This window comes from Bubalus kerabau, chromosome 3 (assembly GCF_029407905.1).
Source record: "Bubalus kerabau isolate K-KA32 ecotype Philippines breed swamp buffalo chromosome 3, PCC_UOA_SB_1v2, whole genome shotgun sequence".
NCBI lineage: Eukaryota > Metazoa > Chordata > Mammalia > Artiodactyla > Bovidae > Bubalus > Bubalus kerabau.
In genome coordinates, this window is record NC_073626.1 from 92024402 (window position 1) to 92038224 (window position 13823).

The 13823-nt window shown below is 37.5% G+C and overlaps 1 non-coding gene across 1 annotated transcript; it reads left to right on the forward strand.

Moving 5' to 3' along the window:
* The first annotated feature begins 1378 nt into the window (after positions 1-1378).
* LOC129648047 (U6 spliceosomal RNA) lies at positions 1379-1482 on the forward strand. Its single transcript, XR_008712649.1, has one exon. It is a non-coding gene; the product is annotated as a U6 spliceosomal RNA (small nuclear RNA).
* The last annotated feature ends 12341 nt before the right edge of the window (positions 1483-13823 follow it).

Here is a 13823-nt window from a genome sequence, read left to right on the forward strand (position 1 = left end):
AATGGTCATAAAATAGGGTAAAAACTGAGTAACAAACAAACCCAAAACTTAGTCATTTAGAACAGCAGCCACCACTGATTGTCTTTCATAATCCTGGGGATTGACTAGGCACAGGTGGAGAGTTCTGTCCTGCATTGTGTGGTCTGGAGCTGTGGTCATCTGGAGGCTTGACTGGACTAGAACATCCACTGTGGTTCATTCACAGGGCTGGGAGGTGGTGTTGGCTCTTGGCTGGAAGCTTGAGTCCTTCCCTTCATGGTACCGTCATGTGTGGGGTTCCCACAGCATGAATGCTAGATTTTTAGAAGGAATGTTTCAAGTCTGTGAAAATAGAAGCTGCCCAGTCTCAAAGTTGAAGGAAATGGCAACCCACTCCAGAATTCTTGCTTGGAGAATCCTAGGGACGGGGGAGCCTGGTGGGCTGCCGTCTATGGGGTCGCACAGAGTCGGACACGACTGAAGCGACTTAGCAGCAGCAGCAGCAGTCTCAGAGTTAACAGTTTCACTTCTGCCATATATTATTGGTCAATACAAACACAAAGCAGTCTAGAATCAAGGGGAAGGAAATAAATTTCACTTCTTGATGGGAGGAAGAGGAAAGAATTTGCAACCAACTTTAATATACCACTGTTATTAATGGTCTTCCTTATTGCTAACTAAAAATAATAGGTTTCTATTTTCTGTGGCATCTCAATTCTTGAAATATTTCATTCTTTCAACTTCCATGACAACACACTCCCCTTGTTTTCTTAAGACAACACACTCTTAACCCTTTTGTTAAGAATCCACTTCTCTAAACTCGAAATAGTATTATTCCTTAGTATTCCATCCTTGGTCCTCTTCTATTATTACTTTATATTTTTCTGTTTATCTTATTGGACATTCTAATAAACTCTCAAGACTTCCATTACAATATACATATTAATCACTCTCAAGTCTTTAGTCATCTTTACTGAACATTTCCTATTTCCATCTAAGTATCTTATAAGAATCACAAATTCAGAATATCCAAAATTGAGCTCATCATAGTTTCTCCCAAAGCTTCAATTTCAGTGTTATCTCTCTCTCTGTGAATAGCACCGTAATTCCCTCAGTTACATAATACGGAAAATTAATCATTTTTGACTCCTTTATTTTGCTCAACTCTATATCCAGTTACCAAAGCTAGTTTATTATCTCTTTAATATCTTTCAAATTAATTAATTTGCCTACATCTCTTCTCTAGTACTCTAGTCCTGAACTCTAGTTCAGATCACTATCATCTTTTACCAGACATATTTGAGCATCTTTTATCGAGTTTTCTCATTCTAGATTGGCCTCCTGTTTAATTCATTTTCTATACTGAAGCCAGAGTAGCTTTTCATGACAATATTACCTTATGCTGTGCTTAGCATATATACTAAAGTTGGAACAATACAGAGAAGACTAGCATGACCACTTTGATAGAATGACTTATAAATTTCTAAAGTATTTATTTTTTTTCTTTATTGATGGACACACAATCTGTAAAGGTATATTTTGCATAACAGTAACAGCACACAGGAAGAGAAGATGAAGTCATACAGGAGCAAAGTTTCTGTATAGTATTGTAATGAATTAGGTATAAATCTGAACTAGATTCTTATAAATTAAGACATTAATTGTAATCCTTATAACAATCCCCGGGCTTCCCTGATGGCTCAGTGGGTAAAGAATCTACCTGCAATGCAGGAGACACAGGAAAAGAAGGTTTGATCCCTGGGCTAGGAAGATCCTCTGAAGGAAAAATGGCAACCCACTCCAGAATTCTTGCCTGGAAAATCCCATGGATGGAGGAGCCTGGCGGTCTACAGTCCGTGGGGTCTCAAACAATCAGACATGAGTGAACAACTAACAAATGTATAATTTAAAGTCTTTTAAAAGATATAACAATCATAAGCATATATATATATGACAATCCCAAACTCGTGAATCAAAAGCTAACAGAATTGAAGGGGAAAATAATCAATTCAGTAATAACAGTTGGAGATTTCCACACCTCACTTTCAATAATGAGTAGAAGAACTAGACAGAAAATCATCAAGCTAGTAAAAGACTTGAATGATATTATAATTGTATTAACAGAGAGATAGAGAAGCCTCCATTCAACAACTACAAAAAACATCCTTTTCAAATACATCCTTTTCAAATACATGTGGAACATTTACCACTATAAAATGTATGTTAGGCCATAAAACAAGTGTAAATAATTTTTAAAAGATTGAAATCATATGAAATATGTTCTCCAACCACAATGGAATGAAATTATGAATTAATAACAACAAAATTTGGCAAATTCACAAATACATGGAAATTAAACCCAGTCATAATCAGAGAGTCAAAAGTAAATAACAAAGGAAATTAGAAAATATTTTAAGATGAATGAAAATTAAAACACAGCATACCAGATGTTATGGGGTGCAATGAAAACAGGGTACTATATTTGCCTATATTTAAAAAGAAAGATCTCAAATCAATAATCTAATATTCCACCTTCCGGAACTGGAAAAACAAAAGCAAACTAAGTCTAGAGCAGAAGGACAGAAATATATAGGTTGGAGTGAAAATAAAATAGGGAATAGAAAAATAATAAAGAAAATCAACAAAACTGAATATTGGTTCATTGAAATGATCAACAAAATTGACAAATCTTTTAGCTAACCGAATCAAGCAAAAAAGAAAATACTAAAATTACTAAAGAAAAAATGAAAGTCACTCAGTCTTGTCTGACTCTTTGTGACCCCAAGGACTGTAGAGTGCCTGGCTCATCTGTCCATGGGATTCTCCAGGCAAGAATACTGGAGTGGGTAGCCGTTCCCTTCTCCAGGGGATCTTCCCAATCCAGGAATCAAACCTAAGTCTCCCGCATTGCAGGCAGATTCTTAACAGTCTGAGCCACCAGGGAAGCCCTACTAAAGAAAGGAAGGGATGTTATTATCAACATCACACACAAAAAAGATTATAAGGTGTTATGGACTGAATGTTTGTATCGTTCAAAATTCATATATTGAAGTCCTAACACCCAATGTGTTAGGAGATAGGTGTTCGGAAATAGGATCTTTGAAAAGTAATAGGGAAAGATTAAGTAAAGAGGGTGGAGCTCTCATGATGAGAATGATGAGACTAGTGACTTTAAAAGAAGAAATAGATCTTTCTCTCTCCCTCTTTCTCCGACCCCACTCTTGCCTTCCCTTCTTTCTACCCCACCCCTCCCCTCACCCTAGGTGCAAGCAAGGAAAGGCCACATAAGGACACAGTGAAAATGTGGTTGTCTGTGAGGCAGGAAGAGATTTTTCACCAGGAACCAGATTGGCTGGCACCTTTGTACTGGATCTTCCAACCCCCAGAACTGTGAAAAATATATTTCTACTATTTAAGCTACCCAGTCTATGGTATTGTTTATGGCATCCTGAGATGACTAAGATATAAAGCCTACAGTGTAGGCCAACAAAGAAGACAACTTTGATGATGTGGATAAATTCCTAGAAACAAAAACTACCAAAGTTGATTAATGAAGAAATAGAAAAATCTGAAAAGATGTATAACAAGTAAACAGCTTAAGTTAATAATCAAAACAGTTCCAGCAAAGAAATACAAGACTATATAGCTTCATGGGTGAATTCTATAAAACATTTCAAGAAGAATTAATACCTATTCTTCATAAACCTTTACAAATAAAAGAAGAAGATGGAACACTTCCTAATTCATTTTTTTGAGGCCAATGTCCCTGATAGCAAAGCAAGACAGAGACATAACAAGAGAAAACTACAGACCAAATCCTTATAAATATAGAAATAAAACTCTTCAACCACATACATACTAGAAAACTGAATCCAGTAAAACATATAAAAGAATTTTATAACATTGTCAAGTGGGATTTATACTTGGTGCAATACATGAAAATCAATATAATATACAAATTAATATGATAAAGGGGAAAAAACCCATACGATCTTGTCAATAGATGTAGAAAAGAATATTTGACAAAATCCAACACCCTTTAATGACAGACAAACCAAAACCACTCAACAAAACCCCCACAGCTAACACAATACTTAATGACAAAAGATTAGAGGTATCCCCCCTAAGATCAGTTACAAGGCAATCACACTCCAATCTGATATCACTTTATAATTTCAAAGTTATATGTGTTGTAGTAAAAATACTTTTCAAATGGTAGAGTTCAGTTTTTATTCTTTAAATAAATGCATGTGATGCACAGAAATGAGTTTGGAAGTCTACGTACCAAGAGGCCGGCAGTGGTAATCTTAGATGACGGCAACGATGGTGATCTTTACATATGCTTTGTTTGTTTGATTCATTTCTGTTATTTTAACAACACTGTTGAGATATAACTCACATACTGAACATTCCACCTGTGTAAAGTGTACAATTTAATGGTACTTATGAAATCATCACCACTCTCCAGTTCCAGAACATTTTCCTTACTCCAAAAAGAAACCTCAAATCCATTGGAAGTCACTTCTCACTTCCCATTCCCCCATCCCCTGACAACCCCTCACCTACTTTCTGTTTGCATGAATTCGCCTCTTCTAGATATATACCATATAAATAATTTCACGCATTATATGACTTTTGCATCTGACCTCTTTTATGCAGCATAATGTTTTAAAGGTTCGTCCATGTTGTAGCATGTATCAGCACATTCCTTTTTTATGGTTGAATAATATTTCATTGCATGGATATACCAGATTTTCTATATCCATTCATCAGTTGATGGACATTTGGGTTGTTTGTTTCTTGGCTATTATTAAAAACACTACTGTGAACATTCATGTACACAAGGCTTGTATATACATAATTTTTCATTTTTCTTAGAATATAGTATAAGTGTATATTTAACAGTATTTAGAAACTACCAAACAGTTTTCAAAGTGTTTGTACATTTTATATTGCCACAAGAAAGGTATGAAATTTCTCATTGTTCTTTATCCTTACTAACTTTTGGTTTGGTTAGTCTTTTAAATTTTAACTTTTTAAATGGATGTGTAATAATGTCTCAATGTGGTTTTAATTTGCATTTCACTGATGACTAATGATGTCAAGTGCCTTTTCAGTCCTTATAGGCTATTAGTGTATCTTCTTTTTAAAATTATCTTTTCAAAATGTTTGTCCATTTAAACATTGGATTAAGATTCTAAACACATGGAAACTTGAAAGTATTCACTTTAACCAAAGATCTCAAGCTCACTCATGTATCTTTTTCTCCTTCCCTTTAGTTAAGTTTTCCATAGCTCTCCTTTTTCTTTTACAAAAATGTCTTTAAAGTTGGAATTGAATTTTATAATTGAAGACTAATGAAAAAGATTCAATTTTAAAATAAATATCAATTGTTTAAAAAAATTGAAAAACAAAAATGTATGTAAATTTTCATGTACATGTACCTTATTACATTACTGCACAGTGAAAAAAACTGAATTGTTTCTTTTTTGATACTGATTTATAGGAGTTTTTATATATTCTGAACATAAGTCCTTGTGAATATTTCTACCAGTCTGTGGCTTGCCTGTTCATTTTCCAACTTTTTTTTAATTTTTAATTACTTTGATGTTAATTTTTGGCTGCACTGGGTCTTCATTGCTGTGAGGGAGCTGTCTCTAGTTGCAGCAAGCAGGGGTTTCTCTAGCTGTGGTGCGCAAGCTTCTCGTTGCCGTGGCTTCTGTTGCTGTGGAGCACGGCCTCTAGGTAGCTCGTGCTTTAGCAGTTGTAGCATGTTGGCTTGAGAGCACAGGCTCAGTAGTTGTGGCACATGGGCTTAGTTGCCCTGAGGCAGCTGGGATCCTTCCAGAGTAGGGATTGAACTCATGTCCCCTGCATTGGCAGGTGGATTGCTAACCACTAGACCACATTTTCCTCATTTCCCAACTTTGGTTCAAGCGCTACTATTAGACTTCATATATTGAGCAGGCCTTAAGCTTTGTCATCTGTCCCCCATCCACACTTCCTGTGAAACCATTAAAAATGAAATCGATCACCAGAATTTGGCACACATGCCTACAGGCAAAAGCCATTCCTGGTGCTCCCCACCTCCTTGGAGTTCTATGTTCACTTCACCAATTTTTGTCTTCTTAGAATCTTTATTTTCTTGGCAGCTCAGTAATGTATTTGAACGTTTTTGTTTGCTTGTTTCTTTGCTTTTTACACTTTATATGTCAGAATTATTGCTTTCAGTAGGAGGACCACCATTTTCCTGGCGGTGAGCACTAGCCATGTGATACAGTTCTGGCCAGTATGATAGAAAATGAAGTCTACAGGCAGTGATCCTTTCTTCTTCCTTCTGCTTTGAATATAGATGTAAGACTCAGAGATGCTGCCGTGGTTTTTAATTCATGAAGTGATAAAATAACAGATTTACCAACAACAGCAAAGTGGAAGGAGAATAAGAACCATAAACAATAACATCATGAGCTGTGGCACCAACCCTAGACGTATTACTCTAAACATCTTAAGTTAAAAAGCTGACTGACTGCCCCCCGCAGTCTGACCGTGGACACGTGTGAGCTTCTTCTTTTGAGATGCTGTCTGTTCCTCCGTTTCCTGACACAATCTTGTCTTAAGCTCTTTCAGTTTTTCCTCCCGTTCACCGTCTAAGTAGATTTTCTTCTGAGGCTGTTTGCTGAACACAGTGTATCCCTTTGTTTTCTGTTTGTGTCTGTGCTCCTTTTCCTTTTTCTCATCTTAGACGCTTTACAGATTTCTTCTTGATGCAGTTCTGGTGGGCTGTGCGTTTCTAGGAAGTTGTCAGTTTCTTCTAGGTTGTCAAATTTGTTGGTGTTTAATTGTTCATACTATTCCCTTATTTATTTTTAATTTAAAACAATTTTGAATTTCTTTTGGCCACACTGCACAGCTTGCGGGATTTTAGCTCCCTGGCCAGGGATCAAACCTGCGCACTTTCACCACTGTGGGCGGTAGTTAAGTCAGCTTTTTCACTTTCCTCTTTTACCTTTATCAAGGCTTTCTATCTTGTTCCACTGATTTATACTTCTGTTTTTGTACCAGAGCTATAGTGTCTTGGTCACTGGAATTTTCTAGTATAGTCTGAAGTCAAGGGGCTCGATTCCTCCAACTTCATTTTTCTTTCTCAAGATTTCTGTGGCTATTCAGGGTCTTATTGTTCCCATTACTGTTGTTATTTTGTGACTACAAATTGTGGATTTTTTTTTGTGGTAGTTCTGTGAAAAACAGCATTGGTAATTGATTATGGAGTGCATTGAGTCTGTCGATTACTTTGTGTAAGTATAATCATTATCATAATGTTGATTCTTCCGATCCAGGAACATGGTATATGTCCCCATCTGTTTATGTCTTCTTTGATTTCTTTTATCATTATAGATTTCTGCACACAGGTATTTTATCTCCTCTAGTATCTTTATTCCTGGATATTTTCTTCTTTTTGTTGCAGTGGTGTATGGGATTGTTTCCTTACCTCAACATAATAAAGGCTATATATGAAAAAAAAAAAGTGATATAAACCCTTATTTGTCTAACAATGAGTTAACTGGGTTTTCTGTTACTTGCCATCAAAAGTTAATCATCTTTAGAGATATAATACTTATACATTCATTCATCTATTCAATCAATAGGGATATATTAACCACATACTGAGTGCCAGGCACTATTTATAGCATAATTTATCAATACAGACTATATTATTATTTGAGAGCATTTTACACATTTGTGGGAAGGTTTTTATAGTGTTACAATAACTGGGGGTTGGTACTACTTAATGGGTTGATTTTTGGAATATAATACTTCTTCAAATGCATGGACAGTCTCATGAAGTGAGAATTGTCCAGTAGCCTGTACACTTTTCAACACCTGCCAAGACACACATTTATGTAAACAATGGAGTTTTTAATGATCTGAACTCAGAATCTAACTCCATTCTACAACCAAATACCATATATTTTCTGCAATGCTTAATAGATCCAAACTTTCCAAGAATATTTTGTTAGAAATTTACCATTAGTTATTCAAGATCACAAGTAGCAATTCTGCATATGGTTTTTGAGTCTCCAGAATAACAAACTTGTATCAGTCTGCTTTTATAGCGTTCTCATACTGACTCTACATATACATGCAGGCATCTGATGATGTTATTATATCTACCAGTCATACCTAGACATTTTCAGATTGAAGTACATATTTTATTATAAAGAACTTTGCTTTTATTCTTTACTCCTTTATATTATAATCATGCATTGTGGGGGTTTTTTTGTGGCAGTATATTCCTATGTGAGTTATATTAATTATTTAAACTAGAGGATGAAATGGTTAGATAGCATCACCAACTCAATGGACTTGAATTTGAGAAAACTCTGGGAGATAATAGAGGACAGATGAGCCTGGAGTTCTGCAGTCCACAGGGTTGCAAAGAGTCAGACACAACTTAGTGGCTGAATAGCAACAAAGTAATTTAATCTCAGAATTGTAAGCAGGTCTTATAAAATATCTATCATAAAAAGGAGAGCTGGTCTTCGATAGAGTTAAGAATTACTGGTTTTAATAGTAATTTCATATCTTTAAGAAATTGTTAAATAACATTTACTATTTCTTAGTAAGATGACAAGAAAATGTTTAAAGAAAAAGGAAACTCCTTCTTGTTTGGAAAACTTGACCCTTGGCAAGAATATCCTGCTTCCAGAATTTAAGTATGTGAGTTTCTACCCCACGGCTGTTTGACTCAGATCACAGATGTTCCTGCCCCTCTACCAACTGCCCCTGTTCCTGGCGCCTGCTGGGGATGGTGCGAAATGATCTTTCCAAGAATATGACTTTACTTCTCTTGAAGTGTGTCATCTTTCCTTTGAAGGGAGAACACAAAGAGTACCTACTGACTTAGAGAAAGAATGACGGAAGTGTGACTTGGCTAGGATCATGCAGAAGCTAGTGAGTGTTGAAAGCTAGAATACAAACTCAGAGTTACTCACTCCTTAGGCTAAATAAATTTTAGTTCACTATTATATGTTTCAAATGTTGGGAAAAATGTTGGGGATGAGAAGGAGTTAAGAATATCTGTGTATGGTCAGGAAGAGCTCTCTCCTCTTCGAGTTTAATAACTTTAAAAAGGTGGCTCTCACTTCCATATGAACACCTTCTGTCGACCCTTCTCTTTTTCTTAGTGAGAAAAGTGAAAAAAAGGAAAATCTCAAAGGTCACAGAAATATTAATTGACAAGGTAGAAGTCAGCTCCCTGACATTCTAGGTAGGCATCTTTAATACAATAAAGCGAGTTGATGTTCACCTCTTATTATAGCTTTAAAATGTCCTCATTAGCCAGTTACAGTCAGTCCCCTTTTCCTTCGTTACCCCCCACCTCTAGTTCACCCTAATCTCTCTTACTGTGTACATGGAGTTTTCGTGTGTGTTTCACTGGGATCTTTCCATTTTGCCCTACCAGACACATTTTGTTTATAAGTATTATCAAAATCAAATGAGAGATTTCAAACACAAAGTGACACTTTGAATAGCTTAAGTGTTGGGCAAGTGTCTGAAACTCCCTAGAGTCCAGTTCATCATAGCTTCATACGTGTCATTATTTGTGCTTTATGAATACCCACAAGAAGGTTTTAATATCCCGGGTATTAATAGAGAGCTTAAAGTTGCTTGCAATGTTTTATTTGTTGTCCTGGGTGCACAGGCTCTCCATTGCTGTGAGTGGGCTTTCCTCTGGTTGTGGCAAGCAGGGGCTACTGTCTATGTGCTGTGTGCAGGTTTCTTATTGCTGTGGCTTTTCTTGTTGCAAAGCACGGGTTCTAGGTGTACAGGCTCAGTAGTTGTGGTACACAGGTTTAATTGCCCTGCTGCATATGGGATCTTAGTTCCAGAACTAGGGATCTAACACATGCCTCCTGCTTTGGCAGATGGATTCTTAACCACTGGATCTCCAGAGAAGTCCCTTTTATTGTTTTTTTTATTTTTATTTTTTGGTTGTGCCAGCCAGCTTGTGGGATCTTAATTCCCCAACCAGAGAATGAAGCCTGGCCATGGCAGTGAAAGTGCAGGTTCCTAACCACTGGTCCACCAAGGAATTCCCTACCTGTAACTTTAGGTGAAGGATAAAGGGAAGCAAGATGGATCTGGTTCTACTGGAAACCCAACAGGGTTTTAACACTGTAGACTATTTCCTGTGTTGTCTGTGGAAATAGTCCAGAGCTGAAGTTCGACTTCACTTTCACTTTCAAGGTGCTAAAACTCGTTGGGGGTATAGGGATGAAACATAAGGCAGAAATGTAAAAATGGAAAAAAAACAAGAATATATGTATTATACATTTTGTAATTGAGACTGTAAAGGGGAGTGCTCAAGGGGTATTACTATGAAACTGTACTGCCACTTTAGCAAATTGGATAATTTTGGCTGTAAATGACAGAGAACTCAACCAATGGTGACTTAGCCATTAGGACAATTGTTCCTCAATTGACAGCACTCTGGAAGTAAATGATACCCAGTTGGTCTGGAAGCTCATGGAGTAGCCAAGGGTCCCAGCTTTTCCAGTCTTTCTTCTGGGCCATCTCCACTGTGTCCCCAAGTCCCTCATTATGGTTATATACAGTGACTGCTGGCACTCTAAGCACAAAATCTCCCACATCCACTTCAATCACTACCTAAGCAGGGAGGAAGTAGGAATGAGCAAAGGAAACTTTTTCTTTTCATGCCTTCCTGTTATCTGAGCGGATAGTCTTTTCCTAAAGATCTCGACAGAGCAGAACTTGGTAATATGCTGCTAGACCAAACACAGTCAAAGAGAAATGAGATTGTCATATGGTTTAAATCAATCACAATTCTTTTTGTTTAAATTGAAATATAGCTGATTTATAATGTCATGTTAGCTTCTGGTATATAGCAAAGTGACTCAGATATATATATATATATGTATATCTGTTTATATTTATATTCTTTTTCATATTCTTTCCATTATGGTTTACTGCGGGATATTGAATATGGTTTTCTGTGCTATACAGTGCTGTGCTGTGCTAAGTCACTGCACTTGTGTTCCACTCTTTGTGACCCTATGGAGTGTAGCCCACCCAGCTCCTCTGTCCAAGGGATTTTCCAGATAAGAATACTGGAGTGGGTTGCCGTGCCCTTCTCCAGGGGATCTTCCTGACCCAGAGATCAAACCCACGTCTCTTACATCTCCTGCATGGGCATGTGGGTTCTTTACCACTAGCGCCACTTGGGAAGCCCTGTGCTGTACTGTGAGCGTCCCTGGAAGCTCAACTGGTAAAAAATCTGCCTGCAATGCAGGAATCCCTGGCTTAGTTCCTGGGTCAGGAAGATCCCCTGGAGAAGGGACAGTCTCCCCACTCCACTATTCTTGGGCTTCCCTGGTGGCTCAGGTGGTAAAGAATCCGCCTGCATTGTGGGATACCAGGGTTCCATCCCTGGATTGGAAAGATACCCTGGAGGAGGGCATGGCAACCCACTCCAGTATTCTTACTGGAGAATCCCGATGGACAGAGGAGCTTGGTGGACTTCAGCCCATGGGGTCACAAAGAGTCAGATATGACTGAGCAGCTAAGCACAGTTTGTATCTGCTAATCCCAACCTCAAGATTTATCCCCCTACCTTACCCCTTTGGTAACCAGAAGTTTGTTTTCTGTGTCTATGAGTTCATTTCTGTTTTGTAAGTTCGTTTGTGTCATATTTTTAAATTCTACATATAAGTGATAACATATGGTATTTGTCTTTCTCTTTCTGACTTCATTTAACGTGATAATCTCTAGGTCCATTTATATTGCGGCCAGTGGCATTATTTCATTCCCTTTTATGGCTGCCTAGTATTCTATTATATATATATACGTGTATAACACATCTTTATCTATTCATCTAAGTGTCAATGGACACTTAGGTTGTTTCTATGTCTTGGCTATTGTAAATTGCTCTGCTATGAACATTGGGGGTGCATGTATCTTTTTGAATTATGGTTTTCATCTCTTCTGGGTATATGCCCAAGAGTGGGATTGCTGGATCATATGGTTGGTAGTTCTTTTTTTAGTTTTTTGAGGAACCTTCACACTGTTTTTCATAGTGGCACCAATTTATATCCCACTTTTTTGTCATACTCTTTCCACAATGTATTTGTAAACATTTTAATGATGGCCATTGTGTCTGGTGTGTGGTGATACATTATTGAAGTTTTGACTTGCATTTCTCTAATAATTAGCAAAGTTGAGCATCTTTTCACATGCCTTTTCATATCTTTTATATGACTTCTTTGGAGAAATGTCTTCTGCCCATTTTTAAATGGTTTTTTTGTGTGTGTGGTTTAAAGTCTTTTTTTTAATTTTATTTTATTTTTAATTAGAAGATAATTACTTTATAATATTGTGATGGTTTCTGCCATCCATCAACATGAATCAGCCATAGGTATATACATATGCCCCTTCCCTATTGAACCTTCCTCCCACCTCCCTCCCCATCCCACCCTTCTAGGTTGTCACAGAGCACTAGCCTTGAGTTCCCTGCATCATACAACAAATTCCCACTGGCTATCTATTTTACATATGGTAATGTATATGTTTCCATGCTACTTTCTCATATCATCCCACCTTCTCCTTCCCCTACTGTGTCCAAAATTCTATCCTTTATGTCTGCATCTCCTTTGCTGATTGGGTTGTCGTTTTTTTTTAATTGAGTTGTATGAGCTGTCTGCATGTTTTGGAAATTAAGTGCTTATCAGTTGCCTTGTTTGCAAATATTTTATCTCAGTCCATAAGTTGTCTTTTCATTTTGTTTACGATCTCTTTTGCTGTGCAAAAACTAGTAAGTTTGAAATAAAATAAGTCTTGCTTTTATTTCTATTGCTTGGGGGACTGACCTAAGAAAATATTGATATAATTTATGTCAGAAAATGTTTTACCTATATTCTCTTCCAGTTTTATGGTATCCTGTCTTATATTTAATTGTTCAAGCCATGTTGAGTTTATTTTTGTGTAGGGTATGAGGGAGTGTTCTGACTTCATTGATCCACATGCAGTTGTCAAGCTTTCCCAACACTACTTGTTGAAGAGACTGTCTTTTCTCCATTGCATATTTTGCCTCTTTTGTTGTAGATTGATCAAAGATGCATGGGTGTTTATTTTGGGCTCCGTAATGTGTTTGTAATTGTGCCAATACCATGATGTTTTGATTACTGTAGCTTTGTATTGATAACTGGGCTTTCCCAACGGCTCAATGGTAAAGAATTTGTCTGCAATGCAGAAGATGCAGGAGACTCGAGTTCAATCCCTGGATTGGAAAGATCCCCTGAAGAAGGAAATGGCAACCCACTCCATTATTCTTGCCTAGGAAATCACATGAGCAGAGAAAACTGGCAGACTGTAGTCCATGGGATTCCTGGGTGGCTCAGCTGTTAAGAATCCCCCTGCAATGCAGGAGACCCTGGTTTGATTCCTGAGTGGGGAAGTTTCCCTGGAGAAGGGGTAGCCTACCCACTCCAGTATTCTTGGGCTTCCCTGGTGGTTCAGACGGTAAAGAATCTACCTGCAATGCAGGAGACCTGGGTTTGATCCCTGGGTTGGGAAGATCCCCTGGAGGAGGGCATGGCAACCCATTCCAGTATTCTTGCCTAGAGAATCCCCATGGACAGAGCCTGGCAGGCTACAGTCCATGGGGTTGCAAAGAGTCAGACATTACTGGAGCAACTAACCACAGCACAGCACAGTATTGATAATGTTGTCTGAAGTCTGGAATGGTTATTATTCAAACTTTGTCCTTTTCACTTAGTGTTGCTTTGGCAATTCTAGGTCTTTTATGTCTTCCCCTATAAATTTTAGGA